Source organism: Ciconia boyciana, chromosome 10, assembly GCF_034638445.1.
Source record: "Ciconia boyciana chromosome 10, ASM3463844v1, whole genome shotgun sequence".
In the NCBI taxonomy this organism is placed as follows: domain Eukaryota; kingdom Metazoa; phylum Chordata; class Aves; order Ciconiiformes; family Ciconiidae; genus Ciconia; species Ciconia boyciana.
Window position 1 is genome coordinate 22,130,387 of NC_132943.1, and position 21,977 is coordinate 22,152,363.

At 36.5% G+C, this 21,977-nt stretch overlaps 1 protein-coding gene across 13 annotated transcripts in view; it reads left to right on the forward strand.

Annotated features, from left to right (window-relative positions):
• The window catches only part of B3GALT1 (beta-1,3-galactosyltransferase 1), a 225,140-nt gene that overhangs the window by 25,885 nt on the left and 177,278 nt on the right, over nucleotides 1–21,977 (forward strand). For 6 of the 13 annotated variants that reach the window (XR_012044366.1, XM_072874617.1, XM_072874615.1 and 3 more), the window contains one exon: nucleotides 19,015–19,078. The exons of 3 other annotated variants lie outside the window; for them this stretch is intronic. The gene's annotated coding sequence lies outside the window, so the exon portion shown is untranslated. 4 more of the 13 variants (XM_072874620.1, XM_072874621.1, XM_072874622.1 and 1 more) reach the window with 4 other exon arrangements.

Below are 21,977 nucleotides of genomic sequence, written 5' to 3' on the forward strand. Positions count from 1 at the left end.
AATGCTGATCACAAGTTTCATTCGTGATAAATGAAGCAGGTAAACAACTAAGAGCTCTTTATCTGGTCTTCTGAAGTATTGTACCGGTCAGGTTGATAACATCCACAAAGCAGCAGAGTCATTTGCACTTTCCTCCTCTCCTGCTGCTGTGTTTGGTATCATAAGATATGGGGTCAGGATGGAACGCCAAAATGAGTCATTCCAAGACACTGATGAATAGGAAAGGGAGTTTTGTTTGCCTGTTTTCTAAATAGAATGTGATGCAGTGAAAGGATCTTTCAGTAGCGCTGTATAGGGGTCCCTTCTATGCCTGCATTAGAGAACCAGAAGGGTAAATGACAGAGAGTTCCTGCTTCCCCTTCCTAGGACAGAGGATAGGCATGGTATGTTGATTAAAATGGTAAGAGCTTGTAGTCAAAAGAGAGGCCTCTAAAGCCACAAACTTGTCATATGCATTTGTCCCTACCGTATGCTTGTGTCCATGTGTCTGTCTGGCAGACAGCCTGCAGACCACCTATATGCATGAATTTAATGCCCTAATATTTTGGGGGCTACACCTGACAGACAGATAGTAGCCTTCTTAGAAAGTGATTTGTCCCAAACATTACAAGGAGTTTCTGTGGTCAAATCTGGTATGTTCTAGGCATCCAAAACATAACAGAAGGACTGTACTAAATATATATTCTATAGTCTTCATGAATCTGTTTGGATTCAGAGCCCCCTGGAATTAAAAAGAAGCGTATCTAATAAAGATACTCCTCTCTTGATAACAGCAGTTTAATTTCGCATTGTTTTTCACTAAAATCAGTGGTCCTCCAGATAATTACTTCTAATTTAAATTCTGCATCACTTAATACCAATTAAAATTAGGATTACTCTTCTGATTTGCAGTCTTTGTTACACATCTGATGACAGAAAAGACGGTTATAAAATATCAGTATTGTACAGGATTTCTTGGCCTTGCTGCCAATCCTTTATCAACTGAAGTGCAAAACTTTGGGGAGGCAGTTGGGCTTCTGACCCTTTGAGAATGGCATCTGCCTTTGACAGACCAAGCTGTTTGTTTCAAACCACAAGTCAAGAAACAGGGTTAATAGGTGTGAAAGCAGTTTCCTGCAGACCATGGCCAGCAAGAAAAAGGTTTAGGCAAGATTCAATCAAGAAGTAAGGCAGAGAACGGAAGAAATGAAGAAACTGTAATGGAGCTATTTGTTTATTAGTAACCTCACCTAAAACTAATTGTCCTGTATAGAAAGCCAAAGGAATTGGTCATTAGATTATTTTGGAAACCTCCAAAAAAACCCTTGGAAAAGCTATTGCTTTCTACCTCTGCATTTAGCATGTGAATTATTTTAATGTAATTCTTTTTATTTATTCTTGAACACTGGAGTACTTTGTTTAGCGCGCACATCTTCATATAGAGGAGATGAAATTGCAGTTGACACGTGGATAAATGTCTAAATTATGCTGTATAATGATAAGCATTCAGAGACTGTATAGTATGTCCAAACCATTTTTTTGTACAGAATGTTAAGAGCCTAGTAGACAGAAACTGTAATGATGATTGGTACCTATAGGAGGTAGAATAATGCAGGCAGCAAATAATAAGAATGATCCTCTTCAAGCCAAAGGAATACCTAGCCTGACTAAATCTAGGTGGGAGAAAAGGTTTCTACCATTTCTATAATTTTGTTCTTCCTATGTATGTCCTGGCCTATCAATCATGTTTCTTTAACTGAAGCCAGCTGGCAAGTGACACTGCACTTTATCAACCACCAGTAAATAAAATGTTATGCTCCAGAAAAATTCAATTCCCAAAGCCCAGCCCTAAAAATCAATAAAGCTTCTCCTCCAGCTAAAGCATTTCTTATGAACGTTAAGTTTTTAAATACAGCATTTTTCCTCACCTTTCTTAAAAACACGGATAAAAACTAAAACCAAATTAAAAGCTATGGAAACTATAGGACTAGAAACTACAAATCTGTTTTTAATTTTCATAGACATTAAACTGTTTTTTTCATTGGGGTTAACCAACTCATCTAAAATTAGTAAGGATGCAAAGATTTATTACACAAGTCCTTAAAAACTAAAACCATGTTTTGAGTTCTGAATAGTTATAGCAAAACCTTATTCTCACTTTCTGAAGCTCCTGTTCCCAAGTAAAACATCACAAGACCAGTTACTCCATTGCATAGGATTTTTCTACTTCATTAAGCTGTATCATAATACACCTAATAATTTCTTCCTTGTCAGTCAGTACCCAGCTGTGGTTTAGTTTGGAATATCAAAGTATAAAGAACTAATAAAATTCAAGTTAATCTTCATTAGGATTTACATCTTTCCCTTTGAATATTTTGATGCAATCTCATTCAGGAGATGGCAGAGGAGGATTATGAGCAGTCCAGTCATGGAGGCAAAGGGGTCTGTGTGCAAAGAATCTGAAGTCAACATTAGCTGCCAGACAGTGCAAATGTCTTTTCCACCTGCTTCCAGCACCTGCTCTTGTTCTGAGATATTTTCTTAACAGGTTCAGTTTAATTATCCAAATACTTATCTGGAATAAATTGAAACTCAATTCTGCTGTCTTATAGCAGAGAAAAATCTAATTGGTCTCTGAACAACCTAAACTTGAAGACTTTTTGGGCTCTCATTTAAATGGTTACATTCTAGCTAAGTCTTCTAATGAAAAGCACTTGCTTTTCCATCCAAGAAATCTAAGAAGAATCTGTGTATCAAAGCTGAAAATGCTTTAACAGATTATATAAACTTTCCTGATATTGTGGTTGTATAAAATTAAACCTCCTGGAATTATTTGTTTCACCCTCTATTTCTGGCCAGTGGCATCTCTAGTCGACAGAGTTGCAGTTTTGGTCTCAAAATTACTGAAGTAGTCAGGCTACTTTCTGTTAACTTTTAGGATATTCATCATTTGATGCATTCCCCTTCTTTCTCATCTTTTCCAGTGGCCTCTAGACCTCTCTACCTCAAAGAGGTTCCTACAGCTTGCTGTTGGTGCAAACTGAAGCATTCAGCCCTTCATGGAATCAATGGAGTCTGATAACTTTATTGTATAAACACCCTTAAAAAGAGTCTGGGGCCTTCATTGATTGACACTATACGATTAATTGTCCATTTGCTCTGTATTCTGTGTACAGAGTGAATTGTATTACTTTCTGATCCCATCCTCTTCAGAGAAACCTGTGCAGATCTCTGAGGAAATATCTGTTCAGACCCTATTGCATCAACCCTCCTCTGGGAGATGAACCACCACACTTTTAAGATTAATCTCAAATGTAATCAAAGTATTACAAAAACCAGAAAAATATCCATATGGCATTCTAACAAATTGATATGTTGGAGAGCTCATGTTCATTAACTCATGTTTTTGCTCAAAAAAAATGTTATGTAATACAGGAAGGAAAGAGTGTATTTTGTTGATGATTATGCAAATAAAAACATGTTTGAATTTGGGGGTTTTTATTTGTTGTGGTGTGTTTTTGTTTTGTTTTTTTTAAAATGGGCTGCTTGAGTGCTCATAGGTTTCTGGATGGGAGTAATACTAGTACTCTTAATACTTTAAAGGGTTATCGGGCACATTTTCAATGGGAAAGAATTATCACCCCCCTATCTTGAAGACAAATCACATGGATAAATTTACTTGATCAAAAATGAGATATAAAGATATATCCAAGAAGAAGATGAAATTCAAAAAACTCATCATCAGATAGGACCCAGAAGTAATCTCAGATCTATGTGTTAGAATTGAGGCCATGCACTAAATTAAAAAATTTGGAATAACATTCATGTATTTGACAGTTAAATTTTCTTAGCTTACAACTGAACATCAAGAAGGACATTAATTATATTCTGATATATTTGGTACATCTTATTCGATAACTAGAAATATATTGACACATATACTTCTAAGTAGCATTAACAAGGAGATAACTGCTACAAATTCTTCCCAGTGTGTGGAACAGGCTATTTGGGGGTTTGCTTTGTGTCAGCTCTCTCTTTATGCTATAGATGAAAACAGGTTTTCACTAAGGGAAATACAGAAGTATAAGGAAGAACCTGAAAGTCAAGAGAACTTTTTCCCAGTTGTTTTTGCTTGTCCGGCAGTAGGATTTATTATTTTGTACTGAGTAAGATTTTACAGGCACTGGGAACAAAGTACAGCATTTTTTGTGGTCCCACTCAGAAAACCAGTCTCAGCGTGCTGAGAGAGTCCATCACTGGCCCATTTTTCCACTCAAGCTGAAGCTTTACTGGGTTTTGGCTTGCTTACCTGCTAGCATGCAGGAAGCCTCCCTCCCGTCTATGACTGAATGACTGTCCCTGCCTTACATAGCTGCAGAAGCAACTCCTGTCCTCATACACACCTGCAAATTACCAGTCTGTGTTCAGAATGTATCTTTTCCGTAAAAAGTTGTTTTCAGTTCAAAGCCATTTTTGTCATGGAAAGTCTTTGACTTTTATTCATAGTAGCTAATTGTTATGGCAAATGAACTTGCTGTTGGGAACAAATAGTGTTCCAGCACCTCTGGAAACAATGCCACGTAACACTGTGGTGCATTTGGGTAAATTCAGGACACCAAGTTGAGGCTCTGTCTGGTTCTAGCTAGCTTCTGAGGATGAAGATTCCCTATTTCTTTAGCTTTCTAAAAAATTATTTGCCTACGTTGGAAAAAGGAAGAGCTACCAGGAAGACACATACAGCTTTCTGTTTTGAAAGCCTATGGAAAAAGTGAAACTAATTCATTTTGCCATGTCATCTGGATGATAAAATAAATACTGTAATATATTTTTAAAAAATAATCATACTTTATTCTTCACCAAATGATAATATTGGTGCATAGAAATGAGGAAAGCTGTATTGCACATGCTCTCCCCTGGTACTACATTTGCTTTATTCTATTGTAATTCCCATGTAAATGCAATTATTTGTATGTTAACAATCAGCAGAAAAATCAAGACCCTTCTACCATTAGAAAATCTACAGCATCTTCTAACAAGATCTTTTTTTTCCCCTCTCACTCAGCTGTGAGGGAATCAGTCTGTGATGAGGCTCATAGTTTTTACATTTCCTAAAAAACAATGTGGACAGAAGGTTCAACTTACTGAGCTTGAAACCACATGTGACAAAAACATCGCCACAGCAACCTTCCTAATGTTATTTATGGGTGGAACAGGGACAGTCAACACCTATTATATCATCTTCCTCATCGGCCACCACCCGAGGCCTGCCGAGGTTTAGAGTTGGAAACACAGCGCCCAGCATTCAGCTATGTTCTTACAATGAGGTGTGAGAGTCCCGATCAAAGGCAGCACAAACAGTGAAAAAAAGAGGGAATTTGTGATACCGATGAGAGAGATGGTATTGACAGTCTGACACGGCAAATCCTCGTTTGCAGTGGGAATGACTTGCAGTTAGCAGATAAGGTCAGACAGAGGATGTTTCCTATCCAAGTCATCATCAGCAGCTGCAAAAAATGTTGCTACTTCACCCCTAGGCAATCAGCCTTGTCATCCACACCTGCCTTTACCATTTTTCCCCAATATAAACCTGACATTTTTACTCTTGAAGCCTGTATGCTAACTATACACATGTGTATCCTGGGCAAAGAAGGTAAAGGGAGGAAATGTGAGCTTCCGTTATCTAAACAAACATTTAAATACCTAAACAAAGCAGCCATTTCCTTAGTTTGTTCCATAAGGTATTCTGGTAAGTAAATACTTTATTCTTGACTGTATTCATAGCTGTTTTGCCAAGGAAGGTTCTACATTACAATCTGAAAGACTTGTATAAATATATCGCCCTCCAATATTTATTCTTGGTTTTACCTTTGTGCTGTTCCTGAATCATCGCATCTGTGGTCTGCATCTATGCGTGCACGGATGTACCAAAGGTCACTTATCCCCAGGGGAAAGTCAGGCTGTGTTACACTGAGTAGGGAAGATTGCTTCTGTTATGCGCACCCAAAGGATAATCCCTCTTAGAGGAGGCATGGAAGAGGCTCATGGATTTCTTGGCATTAATTTCTAACAAAGATGTGAAGTTCTGATGCTCCTTTTCAGTCTTGAATTGGCTAGCTAAAGAAGCATGGTGCTGTTGGAACCCTCTCCAAAATCACTTGAGATGATCCACTCCAGATCTGTAGCGAAATATCATAACTTCTTTGGGTATGTAACAACCCAACTTTCTATATTAATCACATAAAAGTGGCACTTTTTTACTCCACTCTTACCAAACCTATACCCTAATACTCATGTGAAAGAAACATTTGTACACCTTTTAATTCCAATTATACTCTGAAGAGTGAAGCATGGCAGAAGTTTAATTCAGTATCACCTTTTTTCCTCCCTGAAAGCATCAGTGAGCATGCAGAGAATGCAGGGAGACGGTGCAAGTTCTTACTGTACCTTAATCTACTAAAAGAATCCTTTTCTTATTAATAATATATGTGAAAGAATGAGCTGCAATAGACTGATTGGTTCCAGGTGCTCTAACCATACACCTCAAATGGTAACAATGAAAGCAGAGTTTTTAGGGGTAGGAGTAAGAAAAGAATGTATTTAACATGTTCTTTTAAAAATAACTTTTTTTAGTTATTTTTCCCATTTTATGGGAACTAATCTAACGATACACTTTCAATACATATTAAGTTTCTGCACTAATCTAGGATTTTGAGTTTTTGTCAAAGCATCCCTGCTGTACCTTTGTCAAGCAGTGTTTGAATAAAATGCCTGAAAAGAAAGCAGGAGACACTAAGGAAGAAGTCAACCCATACCAAAAAAAACAATCTCATATCATATTGAATAACTATATAACATACTGCACAACGAAACAAAAGGAAAGCTCAGTGATTTTTCTAGTGCACTCTCCTGGCACTCAACCCTCATCTGTATCATATCTGCTATAACAGTGAATTTAATTCATTTTCAATTTTGTTTGTTGTGCTCCCTCTCTTTTTACTTAACGTATTGTTATTGAGTTGACTTCCATGAGGCTTTGATGAATTTTGGTGGAAAAGACAGCATACGTTCAGGCTTCTGATATTTTAAAATAGAGAATAGATTACTAGAAAGAATAGGAAAATTATTAAATATAAATTGACATACCTGGAAATGGAACCTCTAAGCTCATTCTGAGTTATGTCTTATTATCAATTGAATTTTGTGTAACGTAAATCAAAACACATGGAAATAAAAGTACAAAAGGAAAATTAAATTCTTCTATTTTTCAACTTTTTAAAATAAATGTTTCATACTTAGTAGAGAACCAGAGCATCTTCCCCTCATAATTATAAATGAAAAGCAATAAAAATGAGTTTGAGATTGAATGAGGATCCTGGTAAAGGAGGCTGGAGCCAGAGGGGTGGAGGGGAGGAGGGTACACAGGAGCCTGAGGAGCCTGACAACTCCAGGAAGTGAAATGTGTGTATACGTGCACATACTCTGAAGGGAGGACAGGGCTGAAACAGGAGAGGGTGGCAAGAGATCATTAAAAGATTGATGGAAAACAGGTGTCTAGAAAATAGAATTAAGAATAACTCAGCAAGGATGTTGAGAATGGAACTTGGAGGTGTTGGGATGTGTGTCTTAAGCAGACTGCTGCTACTCTGCAGGTGAAAGCTGTGCGACTGCGATGAGAAGATGGGAATGAGGCCGAGGAGGAAACAAAGCAGAAGTGAGCAGACAGCCGACAAAAGTGGGTTATTTTTGAAAGGACAAAAGTCAGATTTGCAAGCTGAGTCGGCATTATTGCTTACCTAAATATATACTCTTAAAGCTCCCAGGAACCTGACATTAAGCTTTTAACTTCCCTTTTGTATCAATATAAGCAATAACTCAAACTTTTAAATGTTTATTTTACAATCACCATTTCAGCTAAGCCAAGTGGATCCCACAGACATGTAAGCAATTCAGTTGGCTTTCACAATACAAATGTTTTATACTTGCATACTGTTATTAATCACTGTTTATGGTCTTGACACTATTCATAGTGGACATATGCTTCTGGATAGTAGTTTTGTTAGCTAGAACTGATGCAAACACTGACAACATATTCTGTCCTTTTTAGGTTTTGTTTCTTTAGTAACAGTATAGTAATACCTGCTAAGGATGCAGTCTATAGCACGTTTGCCAGAGAAATAATTTGAAATGGCCACTCAGCCCTTTCAATAGCTTTCTTTGCACCACAGCATAAAACCACAAATTATTATTTTGTTGACCAGATTAAGTAACTGCAATTCAATAATTCAGAAGCTGAACACAGGCTGATGTAGGACACTGTGCATGTGCACTGCTAGAGAAAGCGACAGGGCCCCAAAGCATCCCCTGTGACAGGGAGTGCAGCGCAGGGCTCTGAGTAATCGCCCGTCCTGGCTGCCTTATGCTACTGCTGCTGTAGTGCCACCAAACCTGAGCTGGCTCTGTGCCAGCCACATTTGTGCCTTTCACTTCTCATTTCAGGGTTGGACTATTATTTGCATCAGGACTGTATGAAACCCATAGAAATAGAAATGTACAGAATATAAAGATCTCACAACAGTGAGATACAAATGATTGTATCACTAAATCCTCATCTGTGATTTGGGAGACGTACAGAACCCATGTGCTTCTGTATGCATCAGGAGAACTTGTAGAGTTAAATTTATATAATCTGACAATATGCAACATCTGTAGAATTGCAGCTGGCTTTTCATAGGTATTCTCCAAATATAAATTATTTTATGTGCTGAAAATCCTGAGATGGAGCTGTTGAGAGTAATTGTGGAAATACAACTTTCCCCAGGAGTGATTATGCTTTTGGAATCAGATTTTGAATCCTTTTTGTTATGAAGAAGATAATCTACTGTTTAAAGAGCTGTACAGTTTCTCAGGTTTGCATAATTACACCTTCATCTTGCCAGCCTACTGTGGAAAAGCATCATAATGGAAGACGAGAAAATGTTTCAAGGGTGATGGAAGTCTTTTTATCCATAAAAATCATTAGTAGTCCTCTGGTATTGTTTTAAAATATCTGTCAAGACATGTAGAAAAATGCCCTTGTAACTTGTCATTTTGATTTTTTTACAATCAGGATAAGACTTCTTTCATATTCACATAGTTATTACCTTAAGAGAACACTGAGGTCATGAAAGAAGGAAACACAACCACAGCAAACTTGGGTATCCTAGTAGCAGTGTTTTCCTCTGTTATTCACTGAGCTATCTTTGTTCAAATGCAGTGTGCAGTGTTAAGAACATGCATTTTCTGAACTTGGAGTTCAGAAGGATTTCCAAAGGCTTCCTGATCAAAATGTGACTTTTTTGCAGTGAAAGCTGCAAAATTGCCTACTCATTGCAAGGCTACTAAAGACACAGAGATGGATGACTTTGGATCAGTGATATGCTTTTTGTGTATTATTATTTTAGTGATAAAGCAGAGCAGGAGGAAAATCACAACCTCTCAGTGCCAACATATGACCAAATTATGCAGACACATTAAAAAAGAATTAATTAAAAAAATGAACACATGGCAAAGGAGATTTGAGAAGTTTGTCTTCCGAAGATTTTAACAAGTTCACTTCTGAGAACAATCTAACTCTTGAGGCAACCTATTCCCAATTAAGAACCTTACCTAAAGTCTATTAAAATCATGAAAAAATACTCCCTTTGACCTGGATGATTGCTCAATTAAGTCTTCATCTGCCTAATGGCAGATCCCTCACCTTGCAATACTGACCTTTGTATGAAAGTCTCATTCTGGGATCAGCATGGGCTGGCCAGCAGGGAGAAACACAACAGAAGAAAAAAATAACTGGACTGTGATTCAAAGCAAAGCTTTTGCCTTCCTTTGCAATAGTTGATGTTATTTAGAGTTTTAAGAAGGGGATGCAAAAAATCAGTTTTGGTAACAAGACTTTCCTGTAACTGTTATGCTTTTGTGATGCAAATTGATCTCATAATTCATAGATCACAGGAAATGCTACACCATAGAGCAGGCTACTAAAAAGTGACCAGTCACTGATGAATTCTTTTTATATCAGTGTTTTGACAGTGGAACAGTCTTCTTGAGTGTACTAACACCTTAAACCATAGTGAAAGGCAATCCAGTCAGTCTGAACTCAAGTTCTCATCATAGGAAACTGCATACAGTACCTAATAGATTAAGATACCCATTCAGTGAAGTAAAGGTCAAGTACCACCGAGACAAAAGAAAAATCTACTGCACATTGTGCTTATATTATGCTTAAATTATAAAGCAAGCCCTTTGTGAAAACTGTATTCTAGTATTCTCAAAAAAGAACTTAATAGTACTGAGGATTTAGATTATTTCATTTATCTTTTTAAAAATCAAAGTATTTATCATACTGAACTCACTTGAAGTGAACAAATTTGGTGTAAAGATAGTTATTTAAAGAGAGATAATATTTTATCTCTGCCAGTAGTAGCAGTACATGTGAAAAAGCCAATCAATTCTGTCACGGACCAGGATGGTGGTTAAGAAATGGAAAACATCTCTCCTGGCAGGTTCACTTTTCATTTCTGACACCTGGCTGGTACAATATTGAGCACTTAAATTTATGGAAGACGATAGTCTGAAAATAAAGCATTATACTTTCATCCACAGAACCCCTTTCTGAATTTCTTTACAGCTGATTTGTACAATATTTTTATTTTTTAGTAAAGGATTTATTTCAGAAAGTTTTCTTATAAATGCTTGGCTATACATGGATAGGCATTCATTCTTCATGCTTGTAAAAATTGTATGAAGTCTGCCTAGAAGCCTTTTGCATCTGTTACAAGACTAGGTTGGTTTGGTTTTCCTTTGTATTTGATGGGTAATTTAATCTACAAATGGAAAGCATATTTTGCTTGCATATTGTTTGTAGCAAAGGCTGACATTTTACTAAAGTTTTTTGGCACTGAAACTTGCAAGTCTACTGTTGAAAAGAAAACACTCTCCCACCTACTGAAAGAACAGTAGAAACCTGCATTTTTGAAATGGCACTCAACAGATGAAACAGGTAGACTCCTTCCACAACACTCCATTTATTCATTTTTTTATATTGCAGTTGCCTTTAAAATGCTGGAATTGTATAAAATTGGTCATACAGCCCCTACTGGAAACAAGCTTCCTTGTTTACTTCTTCCTTTTTTACTCACTATATAAACACACAATTGCAGAAATCCAAGAACTGTTTGCATGTTTATTTGCATGTTCCATACACTGTGCCCAGAAGTTTTATTTGTTTTACTAGCTGTAGTGAAAACTAACCTACATGTGTTTTTCTGTAGATTAGCAAACCTATATGGAATGCTCAAAGACAACATCCTCCCCCCCACACCTCCCCCGTTTCTTGCAAATGCAAGAATGCTATATGATATTTCAAAACTGACCAGCTATGGTGCCACACTGAAATAGCTTGATAGTAAGAACTGTACAATATTTGCATCTCCATTTAACCGTGATTGTCATTCCGGGTGCTGAGCACTGAAAAATCAAAGCTAGTTTGTTTAAATCCTTTCATATTATTCTGTGTACCTACCTTATGAGACTCACTGCAGGATTGGGGGGGGGAAGTGCGATTTCAAGCCAAAATCTCATTGGAATTAAAGTAATTTGAGTAATGGCCCAGATTTTCGAGGAGACGTAGAGGATCTCTGATTTCTCCTGCTTGAGAAAGGCAGAATCGACATGCTCTAGAAGCATTAATTAGCTAGTCTAATTAAGGTTCTGTAAAAATTTACCAATAAATGACTTTATCTTCTTTTGTATGAAACATTCTTTGTTATACTCCGTTATGCCTACTTGTTAAAAGACCACCCACGGTGGCAGTATAAAAAGCTTTTACTACTCGGGCATAGACTGAAGTGCATGAAATGCAGAAAATCTGCAGTCACTTTGCAGTTTTGGTACAGGCCTCTTTTCGGTGCAGTACAGCACATGCACTGACTTAGGAGCAAAGCGACTTGCTCTGTTGGCAGACCAGAAGGGCAAGTCCCGAGAAGAGTTAAATTAGAGGAATTAGAGGGGATCTATAAAGCTGTAACTCACTGTGCTTTGGGTGAAAATAAAAGCTATAGAGGGAAAAAGACTTTCAGGGACATGCTTTTAGTACAAATTTTGAGAAATATGTGACTCCCTGGAGTTTTAAATGAACAGTCAATTTAACTGGACCAATGCACTGACTCCATTTGATTGCATTTTTTCTAACAGAAAAGTTTGAAATGCCTTTATGTGGTACAGGAGAGCTATACTCAATACAAAGTGTTTTAATGTCTGAGCAAAATTTGTAGCAATACAGTTGGGAGGTGTAGATGATCCACATTTAAGATTGTTAAAAACAGTTGCAAAGTCCTTATCTTATCCATTCTGTATTTCAGTTTATTCTTCAGAAAGTGGAGGGAGAGAATTAGAAGGAAAAAGAAAAAAAGAAAAAAAAGGACAACTAAATTAGCTGTTTTACAGAGATTACTAAAATGTAATTGCATACAATGATCTGTACATCAAAAAATACATGCCATTGGAGATGTTACATGAAGTTATTTCAGACAGCTGTTCTTTTCTACCAGAACAGGCTGTGCTCAATTATGTAAAATCAGAATAATATGAAAGCATATTTTTATTTTTTATATTTTAAGGCTATAAATTAGCTCTCACAATTTGTTGAGATACTATCTATATTTCTACACAATACTTATCATTGTGGGAGAAAGTATTTTGAAGAAACTTATGAGAGCTAGATTTATTTTTCTTAATTCCATGCTAATTCTGTCCAATTATATTTCAAGTAGGGAGTGCACAGGACCATTGCCATTTAGTATAGTGGTCTGGTCAAGACCTATATGTTCAGCCATGGCTGAGGAAGAAGGCAAAGCATCTGTGGTGAGACAATGGCTTAGCAGCCTATTAGTAATTTCTGTAGATGTTTTAAGCTAATTTGTAAGAGGAGTCTTGTCTAGCTTCCTTTCCTCCTTGGCTTTACGTAATGTCTCTGACCCTTACTGATGAAATCTGTAAGTCTGGACTTGACAAGGCTGGTCAGGACAGCCTGCAGACATTTTGAACCAGTACAATTCATTCTTCATAAACACTGAATTCACTTTTGAGAGGAAGTGTGGGAAAACTTGTTTGTTCTATAAAAACCGTTGTCTCAGCAATGCACCGCATAGATTTACAATGACTTTTTCTTCTAGTAGCTTGGCATATTGATCTTTGGTCACTGCACTGTACAGTAGCCCATCATCAGTGAACTGCTAAACTGGCATTTCTCTTGTAGAGCAAGTTAACAGTGAAATCCTAGCTCATTAATGTGAGTTTCCCCATTGATTTCTGTAGCACCTGGACTTTTTATAGTATGAAAGAGTTTTACAGGCTAGAATAGCTACATGTTAATTGCTTTGTGATACCTACACATTTCTAGAAACAGAACATGTGTAATTCATATAATTTAATTTTTTGGATACTTGATGGCATTTTCTGAAGAGGAAAACATGAATAAGTAGATAAAAAGCTGAATAAATTCAAATAAGTGCACAAGACAAGAAATACATGACTGTCACTGATGCTAAAGTTATAAAAGATTATTTCAAAACAAGTTGAAAGAATAAGGACTGAGATCATCAGATCTTTAACATAGGAAGAATGAATGACAGTGAAAAGAGGGACAGGTGAATATGAATGTAAACTATGCGTATGGAATATGTTGTGTTTTTTTTAAACATGTGGGACATATTTTTTCCATAGTTACTTCAGTAACCTGGAGTCAACCCCCATTTAAAGATAAATCATGTTGTCTCTCAAAATAAACACAACAAAATGTGGAAAGAGACTATGAGTCTTTGTCTTTAAGAAACACAGGTGTGAAGGTGATGTAGCCAAGTATTTTTTATACCTAATACAAATAGCAAGTATTTCTAATGCAGGTGAGGGAAAAGAAAATGTTAAAAGCTAAAAACATGAGTATTCACTATGAAGTTAAATGTAGTACAAGCAAATCAGAAGGCCTTTCAGAGTTTCACATGTCTTCTAAAACAAATGTTGTTCCTGTAAAGCCCATGTCAATCTAAAGAAAGAAGAAGAGAAGAGAACATTTGTCTAAAGTGCTTCTCAGTTGCACAGAGACAGACAGTAAGTAGTACAGTGTCATTTTCAAAGATAAACGTATTTCTCAAAGTCACAGATGTCTACATTATTAAATTGCCTTTTATGGAAAATTTTGGAAAAGTTCTTAATGTCTATTGTGCGCTAGCTATCTCATTTTGGAACTGGCGGGCTTTGCATATCCAAGTTTGCTAAACACTGTACTCTATAATATTATTTATAGTGTTTCCAGTAAGGGGAAGAAAGGTTTTCTGAAGCATTAAAATCAAGTCCACACTCCATTATCTGCAATGAAAACAGACTGGAAGAAGCTCTCTTTCCCAGACTGAGGAAGAATTTAATTCTACTGCTTCTGAAGCTCCGTGTGCCACCTGTGACCGGCTCTCCCAGAACTGCTCAATGCGCAAACACATGGAGCCAGTTCAGGTGCTGCATCTGGGTCTGCCTGACCCAGTAAGACATTTTGGAACCAGAAGTGCTGGCAGGGCATGGCAGGCATGCTCAAACTAGCTCCATTTCAGCACATTACTACACATGTTGTCTCCTGTTTGGCATCTCCAGAAGGCACATTCTGGCAGCACTCCAGAGCCGGTGTCACCTTGCTGGACCTGAGCTGGCCTGGTCTATACCAATTTTTTTCTCTGCCTGTAGTATCCATAACCCAGGCACTCACATACAAAACCAGGCTGCACACAATGCATGCACAATTCTTTCTTATTTACAGAAATTTTTAGCAAGTGACTTCAGAGATATTGTCTACAGTAAGTAGACAGTAAGTATTTAATTCCTCAGTAAGTATTTAATTCCTCTGAAATAAGGAGGAGCTTACTCATTCATCATTGAAGTAATCTTCAGAACTTGCAAAAAGCAAAAAGTCCCGTTCTACATAAACAGAAAGGGGAACTACGCTAGGAAGCTACACCTGAGAATAACGACTGGACAACCGACACATATCTGGGTAGCTGGAATCTTGTCCCAAAGAAGGTTTAGTTCCTTTGTGCCAATGCGTTAGTCTTAAGTGACAAGCAGAACCGGCCTAGGAAGTAAGGCATAATACTTTTCTCCAGCTGTTTTCAATGAGGCATGTGAAAAAGAAAACGTTACAAAAACTAAACAAATAGATAGCACCAAAAATTTGTTAAGTCAACTCTAATTCTATTTTTGTTAGCTTTATCATTTGCTGGCATCACGGCACACACAGATAATATTGCCTGTCTTTTTGTACATTAGAATATTTTTAATTGCTATGTAATTAAAAACTGTGGTAGGAAAAGGAGAATTTGTCTTCAGCTGACCTTGCCTTTTGATCCCTTCAATTTCAGCTAAACCTAAAGGTAGGAGGAGAGCCATGAGAATCATGGCAGCAAACATGACTACAGACCTCAAATTTCAGGGAAAGAAGTATTTTTGTAATGGAGAAAGATAACTGTTAGGATCACCACTGGGTGAAAAGATGCAGTATGAATTTGACTGTATTGCTACCGAGTCCATGCAAGGGGAGAGATATTACAAATGTAAATCCAGAATATAGTAGGGCTCCTAAGATTTGCAATTTGCAGAACTGCTTTGTTTTCCGTCAGAGATAGCATATTCTTAGTTTACATCTATTTGTTGGGCACGCCTGCTGCCTCCAGTCACTGCAGTGATGGGGACCTAATCTACCTGTAATGAATCAGCAGATACCATGTATCGGAGTAAAGAAAGGGGAGGAAAAATTGTTTTCTTAATGACATCCTTGGTAGAGGGATGTAAACTGGCTACATCACAATCTAGATTAGGCTAGACTAGCACCAATGTTTTCTAAAAGTAAACTTCTTAAATGCACAGATTTTTATTTTGCTGCACTTAGAAACATTAAATAGTCATTTGCCTCAACTTCTGCTGGTATTTCTGATTATCAGTAGTTACTCAGAAACTCAGAACTGCCGTTGCAAGGCAGTTCCACCTTCTCCTGACTTGAGTAGTGTATTTTTCAACCAACATAATTATTTTGGATTTTTTCTTCTAACCTTTTTACTAGGTCACCATCTGTTACAGCAGCTGCATATTTTGTGTGAAGTAGGTAGGACACTAGTTTGGTATTTAGGAGCATGCACCTGTGAGAACCCAGTGTCCCCTGCTGAGCAAAGACCTTAGCTAAGCATGGAGTCAGTGAGCAGAGTACCACCTCCTGAACCACCACTATTACTCCCTGCAACCCTGGGGCATTCTGTTGTTCTTGAAACCAACGGGCATCAGCTGTAGGAAGGACATTAGAAATAATGGTAAGCAATAATGAAATATTTACAAAGGTATCATTTAGGCAGGGATGTTCAGCACATTGGGCATGCCAAAGTGCTTCCAGTTTTGGAAGCATTAAGGTTAATCAAATATGAGGTTTGACTCTGCAGTTCTTACTCAATAAAGACTATAGATGTTTTTCCTTAAAAGTTATCATAGGATTCGTCTTGCATATCTTAGAAGAATAGACACACAGAATGATCTGAAAAAGTAAAAGAATTCAGTAAGCTTTCAGTAAGAAGCACAGATTTAACAATATCAGTAAAACACACATGCTAAAGGAATGTTTAACATTTAACAGATTATGGTAGAATAAATCTGTCCAAAGCCTACTGGGAAGGTAGCAGTAATACCATTGATTTAGGATGTACTGGACGTATTTTTGCAGCAAGTGTCCGTAAGGGAGACAATAATTATTCTTTGTGCAAATAAGGTGATGGGAAGGGAATTGATTGCTATTACCTCATTACATAAAATTATGGCTTGTTTGAGAAGATAGCAGTTTGGGGTTTCATGTACCAGTTAAAACTGCTTTTTGCTGGCAAGTAATAGCTTGTGATAGAATTGGAAGGATTTACTTTTTAGAAACATCACAAAATTAAAACCAACCAGCCACAAAAACATCTCTGCTCCCTCTCCCTACCCTTCTTTTGAGATAACCGGTGTGTAACAGACTTCACCAGCAGCTTACAGTCTTAACCACTTTCTCAATGACCTTGATCAATAAGTAGATACAGTTACAGCTGTATATGCCAGCAATATATATGGAGAATGAGTTACCCTTATGCAGAAGTCTGTCTCATCTACTTTTATAGATATATGAACAATGTGTATACATAAAAAGTATATATTTCCAAAGATATATACATAAATAAAAAATATATACATTTGTATATATTACTAATAGTAAACTTTTAAGCAGATCAGGAAATCAACTTGACTCCACAGCACCTCATGATATGCCAACCTGCTTTTAATAATAGAAAAAAAATGCGGCTTTCCACTCACATGTACAAATTAAGAGGACTTCACTGCATCTGGAAGCATTCAAATGACTGCTATGAGAGCTAGTTGCAAGTGTGTCCAATCAATACCATGCAGCAAGGGGACTAGTTCTGCTTTGGGCACCTATGGACCACATTCACTGACAAGTCTGGAACTTTTTGATAGCTGCAGTTTTTTCATAGAAACTATCTATTCACATGAATAATCAGTTTCCTTGGTGATATTCCTTTTTTTAGTAAGAACTCATCAGAAGAAAGCCCCTTTTTGTTTTAGCTGCTTTTTCAAATAGTTTCAAATTAGTTCATGACTCCACACAGACTTATTTCATCTGCAGGATGACAAAAGCTTTCTTGATCGCATGAATGTAATTTTCTGTTAATGAGAACTCTTGAGGTTTCTAACATGAGCAGTGAATTTACAAAGATTATTTCTTTTTTTTTAAGATTCATTCCATGAAATACTACTAAATTAGGTCAGGCATGAAAGTTTCAGGCTCATATCTCTGGAAAGAACGTAGCTATTATCATTCACTAGTAATAATGTATTTTAATAACATTCAGCTTAAATCTCTAAGCATCCCTGTTTGCCTCTATTTAAAACTACTGTTGTATAAATGAAATACTGGTCCTGTTTTTCAGATAAAGCTAAAAGTGAGTCCTGTGACTAAACTATGCTGGATGTGATTTAAAGAAAAGTTTCACTACATATTTTATAGAGCTATTAATAAAATTATAAAAAAATCAATAGTGAGATTTATGCTGCTTCTTAATATTATTGATTTTTTTAGTGCAAAGAGTAGGTCATATTAGGCACAATATATTTTCTAGTTTCATTACTGAAAATGGCCTTTCTCTGTCTTTGAATAGCCAATGCTCCAAAAAGAGAAGCAAAAAGATATTTTTTTCAAAATGTTACTTTCCTATCACAGTTTTAATTTTCATTTAGAGTCCTGAAGATTTTATATGGTACATCTAGCCATAATTTCTCTCTTACTATTGCACATACCTTGCAAAAATTGATCAACAAACTTATTTTTCTATAAAATAAATAATAAAAGTCCATCAGTATTTGCCCATTATGCTGTGAAGATTTCAGTGAACTGTATATAGCAGCCTTGTGATCATAATCACTGTTCATGGGAAACACAAAAATTACGTTTAAAAAAACCCAACCCTCATTTGTAATATGTAATCAGTGTTAGATTGATTTTCCTCTGGTGGGATAATATTTAAAATAGGTTTTACAAGATTTCATTGACCAGCTGGCATTTTATTTGCCATCCACAGGGGTTTTTCCTCTGTCTTCAAGTGTAACAGAAGTGATTTTAATTAGTATTTCATTAGTATTAGTAATTTAATCTTTATGAGATAATTGCAGGATGCCTCTTAGGATGACTGATAAGAATTCAGGTGTAAAACTGGTACCACTGGAGCAGAGATGGTTTGACTCTGCTGGAGTTTGAGCTATCAAATTCCTCCATGGAGAAGTAGAGACTACTAGAAAATCAAGGTTTTTCTGCTGCTAGAAAATTATGGGAAATAATTTAAAAAGCAAAGAGAAGTGCCCTCCTTAGGTAATTTCTGATTCATATAACTTTTTAAACTCTAGATTAATTTAAACTGTTTGTTATTTCAGGATGCAGAAGACTTGGTGATGGGGGAAAGCACGTGAAAGAGAAACTAAGCAACAAAAGGCAAAGGTCAGGTAGAACGAATCATTAAGATTAATTTATTAAGAAAGAATGCTGAATTCCCTTGTGCAGGTTGTTCCTCTCAAATAAATTCTTCCTTCAATTTGATTTTGTGGTGCTGCAGTACTGATACTAGGCTAGACTCTAGACTAGACACGAGTAGCATTAGGAAATCCAGTGGTAACTCTTGAAGGTTACTGAGTTACACTGTCCTACTTGTGAATATTTGGAGAATATGTGCCTGATCTTCATTATCTAAACTCCTATGTCTCAACTCTGTATTTCTCAGAGCGACAGCTGCAGCATCATTCAAGGCTGGTAGGTGGTACTGGATTTTGTAAAATCCAGTTGTAAAACCTGAAAGTTTAGTGCCAGAGATTTGAGTCACTGTTCTTTAGGTCTGTCCTTGTACTCATCAAACAAAGAATATTCTAGAGATGTTGATACAAAACAGGAAACCTCTTACTACAGCTCTCAACTCATTAAAGGTTTTCCCAGTTGGCAGTATGGGAACAAAAGCTCTTATAAATGGATTGGGGGGGGGAGAAATACAAGGAGAAAGTTATATGAATTAATGAAGAGTGTATGAAGTTCATCAATTCTAAAATAGTTGACACGCTGAATAAACTTATTTAAGAAAGTATGCTGTCTTCCAGGAGATAGGGGGATCAGAATATAATGTAGAACCTGTAAAGCAGCTATTGAAATAATACAAATAAGGAAATGCTTCAGAAATTTTAATATTCAATATATTGTCAACATTTGCACTCATTTTAAGATGCTAAAATAAATAATTAATGAAGTTCCTGAACTTCTGAGAATTAGTTTTGTAAAGGCATGAACATAGTTCCATGAAATCTCTGAAAAATGGGGGTAGAGAGAAGATGAAAGCAGCAGCATCAGTCTGTCTTCTAATTTGAAACCTGAACAATTTAGTGCTACCTGCCATTGTCCATACGTTTGCACCAGCTGGTGGTATTGTTCAGACTTGCGCTATGATTCATATGCAGAGCACACTCAAAAACTGTGTATGTCAAAGAGATTGTTACTTCTCTTGTAGTTTCCTACTAAGAAACTAGGGGAAAGATGGCATATGTAATCAGTTAACTCTGTGTTATGCCAGGGGTGTCAACTGAACAAATTTATGATTTTTTTTCTGTGCTGAATTAGAACCGTGTTATTTCCACAAGTCTCTGCTACTTACGCAAAGGCAGAAGGTACTGGCAACTATTTGGAACTTTTAAATTGTGATTTACAAGAAAGTTACCTAGAGTGCTTGTTTGGGAAGTTCTTCACGTCTTTATTCCCCAGTCTCCTGTGTTCATTATTCATTGTATTTCTACTCATTCTTTGTTACCAGTTATCATCTCCTAATAGTCCAGTTTGTGGACTTCATGTCAGTAGGCAAGAACATTTGCCATTTTGGCTCCTTCTTTTTGTTTTAGTCTTTTTTTTCTTTGTTTTCATCCTTTAAGATCTTAACCAGAAAATGCTTTAAATATGTTCAGGTCAACAACAGAAAAAGAATATTCCTCATTTGAATAGTTTTGGCTGAATGATAAGTGACACTTATACCATAAAAAGATCTGAAGCGGTCTGCATGCTATTCCATAATTATTAAAGTAGAGCTGAAGTTCTGTGTTTATAAGTTGTAACTACCTGAATTAAGTGATATCAATTACATTATTTTATTTTAAGAAACTTGTAAGAGTTGAAAAAAAAAATCATTCGTACACTGCAAAAATAGGTCCAGCCATGATTAATGCAACATCGTGTTTATGAATGGATAAATAATTCATTATTCAGTGAAGTAAGTGGTCTGACTGAATATTCATAGATATTCTGTTACATGCAAATTAAGTAAATGTAAATTGATCCTTGGGGTAATGTTACCAATATGGCTATGTTTTATAGTGTCTACGTGAGAAGATAAATTTGTAAGGAAAAGAACAAGGTAAGGTCAAGCTGTGGAAAAGACAATCAGAACCTCTGAGGGGGCAAATGAAATGGAATTTCAGCATTCTCACATCTGGACAAGAAGGAGAGATTTTGTTCATCTTTTTGATGGCATTTCTTTAAAAATCTCACAGTTGCCTGAAAATGTGGTTGTTAATGGTACCTGAATATGATGGTGACAATAGTGCTATCTTAAATCAACACACCAACAGTTTAGGGTTGTATATGAGGAGCTCAGATGCCTTGGAGCTGGTTGATTACTGAAATATCCTCCTGTTAAAATGTCAGAAAGAAGCCGCATTATGTACATCCTTTGACCCTTTAGGAACTTTCTTACGTTGGATAACTTCATCGTCATTTGCAAGAGAAATGTGATTTTTTCTCTTTCATCCTTTAATGCAATTGTATAAATAGAAAGATTACATACATACACAGTTTTTATGCTTCTCAAGGTCCTATTTAATTTGTTTGGAAAGGTCTATATACAACTGATTATGAATGACATAAGACACAATACCAAGCAGGCAACCATTACTTTTGACTTGACAGAACAATTGGGGAAGGGGGGAATCTGGTGGGGTTTTTGTTTTGGTTTTTCTTTTTTCTTATTTTGACACTAATACTAATTTAATATACAGTGCTCAGTATTCCTTAGTTATTCCACAGATAACATCTGTGAAAATCCCAGATCACCCCTGGATGACCCAAAGAGGACAGGACACACCAGATTTCATATTCCTGATCTTTTTAAACCAAAGCCTGAGCAGTTTTAGAGTGAAATGAAATGTAGCACCTTCTGTGAACTGCATAAGAAGTAAGGGGGGGAGGGTAAAGCCTCTTGCTTTCTTTAGTATCTCCTTTTTATGACATATTTCTCCCTCTGTAAAAAGCATTTACATTTTGAGAAGCCAGAAGTCAAGTCATTTTCTATAAACACATACTGGTAGGGAGG